This window comes from Euphorbia lathyris, chromosome 7 (assembly GCF_963576675.1).
Source record: "Euphorbia lathyris chromosome 7, ddEupLath1.1, whole genome shotgun sequence".
In the NCBI taxonomy this organism is placed as follows: Eukaryota; Viridiplantae; Streptophyta; class Magnoliopsida; order Malpighiales; family Euphorbiaceae; genus Euphorbia; species Euphorbia lathyris.
This window is the reverse complement of record NC_088916.1, coordinates 66,771,178-66,776,386: the sequence shown is the minus strand read 5'-3', so window position 1 is coordinate 66,776,386 and position 5,209 is coordinate 66,771,178. Positions and strand designations below refer to the sequence as shown.

Sequence of the window (5,209 nt, the reverse complement as noted above, 5' to 3'; positions counted from 1 at the left end):
ACTAATATATTAAGAGTGGTTGATGGTTTTAGACAAACTTCTTTTTTTGGTCCCCGTATGATATTATTTTTAAGGATTTTAATTCTTTACTTTTATTCTTTTAATAACTTTAGTGTCAAGTTTATTGATTGTTTTACGAAGATGTGACTCACGAAGAAATTAAAAATGTTTATTCTATAGCATGACTTGTGGAATGATCAAATTAACCACTAAATTTTATTTATTTAGCTTTATACTTTTAATGTGTATATTAATATATTTTTCTATTAAGAAAATAAACAGGAATGTTCACCTGTACCTTAATGAACAAATGAATTTGACCATTCACTATTAGAACTAAATTGGCTATGAAAACTGGTAATTTTACTAAGCATCAGAATAAGCAACTCGTTCTTCTTGCTTCCTTCACTATTAAAGTTTGTAAACTTCAGTTTTGCCAACTGAAATTTTCTGGGTTTTTGTTGTTCGATAAATTGCAGCCAATTCTAATTTGTTGCGCGAGAAATTGCTTGTATCAGTGTTCAATCTGCTGACTGAAAATAACAAAAATAATTCAGAAGGAAGTCTTGAAATTCCAGAAAGTTTTCGACATAAATGGTTTTAGCTTTCTTTCCTTCTCTCCGGAAAAGCTGTGATCTTCAAACGAATCTCTCTCTCTTTCCAGAAGTTGCTCCTTCTTTTTAGGAGTTGGTTGAGATTAGTAGATAAAAAAAATAAAAAGAAATCTATTAATTAATATTTAATTGTTTGATTTAACCAACCGTAGGATTATTAATAGACTAGATCCAAGGGTGAAGGTCCAAGTTTCACTTGATCATTGGGGTCCAATTGAGCCGGACTGTGTATATAGTATACCACTGCGGTAGAACATGTGGGTAGTTATATTTTTATTTATTTTTGTCATGGATAGTTAGTTATTGGTAGTGGGCTCTTTTTTTCTTTTTTTCTTTTTTTCTTTTAAGAGAATGGGAATCAAATTTCATTAAAGGGGAAGGAGGAGGGAATGGTTGATTCCCATAGTGGGGTGAATGTGATTCCAAACACTAACAAAGGTAATAAAGTATTGTGATTCCCATTCCATAGTTTAAATATCCCTAACCAAACACCCCTACTAACCTCTCAATTTAGAAGTGAGGCTGTGAAGTCATCCTCTTGAAAAAAAAAAAGCATTACACTCATCTATGTGGTTAAAGTAAGCTTCAAAATCAATTAAGAACATCTCCAAAAGCGTCTTAGTTTGACTCTTAAGTTAGAATTTGAGGAGGAAAAGTTAAAAATTAACTCTAACGGCCTCTTAGTGGCTCTTCAAATCACTAAGAGTTTTTCTATCATCTCTATTAATAGAGAGCCTTTCTAACTCTTAGTGCGTTCTAAATTTATTTTTTTATTAATAATTTATTATTAAGGAGTTTCTCTCATTTCACTATTGGTAAATATAACAATCATTTATAATTTTAATTATAAAATAATAAATAAGGAGTGAATATAAGGAGTATTGTCGGAGATGATATATCTTAGTTACTCTTAAATCGCTAAGAGTCAATTATTTATATTATTTTTAGAAAGTGTACTAAGAGTCTCTTGGAGATGCTCTAGGAACCTTAAACTATTAAAATCGTCAATCAGATCTCTATTCTGTCCTAAAATCAGAAACTTGTGACTATTGATATAGACTGTAATAATCTCTGGTTGGTTCAATTTGGTTTTGGGGAAGAGTGTCTGAAACTGTTCAACAGAATGATTTTCGATGAGGCTTTAATTGATGATTTTTGTTTAAAATGAGGATCCAATTGATAATTTTACGTTAGTTTAGGTACCTAATTGATGATTTTGGTAGTTTAAGATTCTTTTGAAGCCTTATATTAGGAAACTAAATGGGCATTATGCCAACAAAAAAACATATTACTAACCTTTGTTATTGTCTAGAAAGGTCAAATGTCTCTATATTTTTAAAATATTATATTTATTCTCTAAATTTGTTTAAATCACTGACAATAAATCAAGATATGATCGGTTGGTTGAACCGATTAGATCTGGAATCAAATAGATTTTAAGGTTTGGATATGAGTTTTCATAGATTTATAATTTTAGTTATCCAGCTTGAATCGAGATCGATCTGAAACCCAACGGTCCAACCGAGAACCGAAATAACCCCAATTTTTTTTTAGAAAAATCATTAAGAAAAAGAAAAAGTAAAACCTAAAAAATGATGTATATCCATAAAATCCACATAACGAAACAACAATGAGAAACTTTGAACATATTAAGTAAAAGTATATGCATTTTAGTAAATTTAAGATATCGATAGGTTAGTACAACACTATTGTTTGGGTTTGGCTCAAAATTTATAGTGTCAATGATTGTTTGGTTGAAACTAATATAGTAAGAGTGGTTGACTGTTTTAGACAAACTCCTTTTTTGGTTGGCATATGATATACTTTTTAAGGATTACTTTTATTCTTTTAATAATTTTAGTGTTAAGTTTATTGATTGTTTTACGAAGGTGTGACTCACGAAGTAATTAAAAATGTTTATTCTATAGCATGACTTCTGGAATGATCAAATTAACCACTAAATTTTATTTATTTAGCTTTATACTTTAATGTGTATTAATATATTTTTCTATTAAGAAAATAAACAGGAATGTTCACATACACGTTAATGACCAAATGAATTTGACCATTCACCGTTAGATATCTAGTCTTATTGAATCTAAGTTGTGAGATTCTTTCAATCTTCACCATAGGATTCTAATAAGATTAGATCTAACAGTGATGACCAAATACTACATGATTATTAGGGTCCATGTGATCAAAACCAGAAAACACGTTAGTGTAAACAATTGTAGAGATTTGTTTTAACTATTGTTTGCTGTTGGAAAAAACTATCTTTATAAAAAGTAGAAATTCCATGTTTTGAAGCTCTTAGCCTAGTGGTTGAGAGCTTACATATGCATTGGAAAGTTATGGGTTCGAATCACATCCGGGTCTGGTGGGGATTTTTCTTTCTTCTGTAATGTAAGCGCATTGCGCAAATTTTTTTTTTAAAAAAAATATCTTTATAAAAAGTAGAAATTCCATGTTTTGGTAAATGGCTACTTTTGGAATGTAAAAGACAAACAATAGATTATTAGCCACACATCCAAAACTTTTTTTTAAGTGAAAAGATAAATATAAACATTAAAAATAAGCACCAAACACCAGTAAATAACACAATTATTTAGATAAACGAAGAGATATGTATACCATTTTGTATAAATAGGTGCTGCATATACCTGATCATCCTCACTCCATCACTTGTAAGGAAAATAAAGAAAGAAATGGAGCGTCCCATGCGTCTCTTTTCAGCTCTTTTTCTCCTCTTTCTCTTTCTCGCCGCAGGTTCCATTTTCTATTCTCCTTCATTTATTCTTTTTGTTAAGGTTAACTCAAACTGATAGTTAAGAGTTAATAGTAAATCTTATATTACTCTACGAGAAAAACCAGTATTATCTCTTGATTATTCTCCTTTTTATGAATCCAACCTCTCATATTTTTGATTTAAAACATTATTAATTTGTTTTAATTAATTTGGAGAATGCAGTGATAGGGCCAAAAGTTGCAGAAGGCAGGCCCTGTCAGACTCAGAGCAACCAGTTCAAGGGGCGATGTTCGAACAGCAGCAAATGTGCTGCCGTTTGCCGGACTGAGGGCTTCCGCGGAGGACATTGCCGTGGCGTTGGTCACCGAAACCGCCCCATTCGCTGTTTCTGCGATAAGGATTGTTAAATATTGCCCGCTCTTGGAGATTATCGATCCTTAATTTCACTACGGCTGTGCTTCAGAATAAAATGGTTATGTGTGTGTGTTTGATGATCCATGTGTGTGTTTGTCTCCATTTCATCTAAATAAATAATATGTTAAACTTTGTTTTGGTTTAATCTCTATTAATTTCTTAATCTTTATTACTTTTGCACTTCGGAGTTCTAACTTTCCATTACATAATGAATTCCATGAATGTATATAGTAGCAATCGCCCCCAAACTCAGCCACACAATTCGCTACATTGCTTTCTCTGTAAATGTGACTATCCCGAATAATATTTGCATTGCATTTTCTGTGGTAAATTTTGTGTTTTAGAGGTGTTTGTTTACCTAATTTCTATATGAGCTTTTAAAGGAGCAATATTTACCGCATGAGAACAGATTAAGATGGAATCGGCACAAAGAGAGACAAGTGAAGAACTAAAATCCAATGATAATGGGAAAATAGTCAAAAGTCTATGCTTTGCCTTTGCGTAACGATAACTGTCAGAGGGAGGAAAGCACTATAAGCCATAAAAAAAACTTGATCCCAACTGTTGTTGGAAAAATTGAATAAAATTATATAATTAATTGTAGGCTGCTATATACTGCAATATTTTTTCCAACTACCGCATTATTTTGACAATTTTGCCCTCCTCATAATTTAAACTCAAAACTCTCAAATCCTCTCTAGCTTTTTGGATTTTCAAAAAACCCGATCTAAAACGACATGCCGCCAAAGGCAGGAGCGGGTAAAGGCTTCATGAATGCTCCGATAAGTTTTTTTTTTTAAATTACTCCGAAATCACGGGTTCCGCCTCCGAATCGGAGGCGGAATCTGTATAAATTTAGCCTAAACGGACGGCGCGTGCCGTTTCCACCACGGGTAGAACGGACAAACTGCCCGTTCCACCCGTGGTGGAAACGGCACGCGCCGTTCGTTCCACCGTACGGTGGAACGGTGCGCGCTGCCCGTTTAGGCCAAATCTATTTAAAAAAATTAAAAAGACAGGAAAAAAAGTTTTGGTTTTTGATAAAAAAATATGAGGGTAAAATTGTCAAAATAGTACGGTGGTTGGAAAAAAATATTGTGGTATATAGCAATACCCAATTAATTTGTATACCAACAAGCATCTCCTTTCGTGAACAGTCATGTCGGTTGTGAACGGTCGTGTCTGTCCGTGTACAGTCGTGTTTGTTCCTGAAAAGACATATCCTTTCGAGTTCTATTTATATAGAATCGATTGTCAAATTCATAAGTCGTTGATAAAAATAAATATTCTCTGAATGTTTATGTTCTCTGTCTGTTCATAGTGTCTTGTTTTCCTACTCTGGTGATAACGAGCCTACACACGGGTTTGAGATCGCTTGAGTAATCTGTTGTATCCTGTGAGACGATCATGGTTTGTCTAACTTTTTCCTTTTGAT

At 32.8% G+C, this 5,209-nt stretch overlaps 1 long non-coding RNA gene across 1 annotated transcript; it reads left to right on the top strand.

The window, feature by feature from the left end:
* The first annotated feature begins 3,121 nt into the window (after positions 1-3,121).
* LOC136235044 (uncharacterized) lies at positions 3,122-3,919 on the top strand. Its single transcript, XR_010691623.1, has 2 exons — positions 3,122-3,380; positions 3,583-3,919. It is a non-coding gene; the product is annotated as an uncharacterized lncRNA (long non-coding RNA).
* The last annotated feature ends 1,290 nt before the right edge of the window (positions 3,920-5,209 follow it).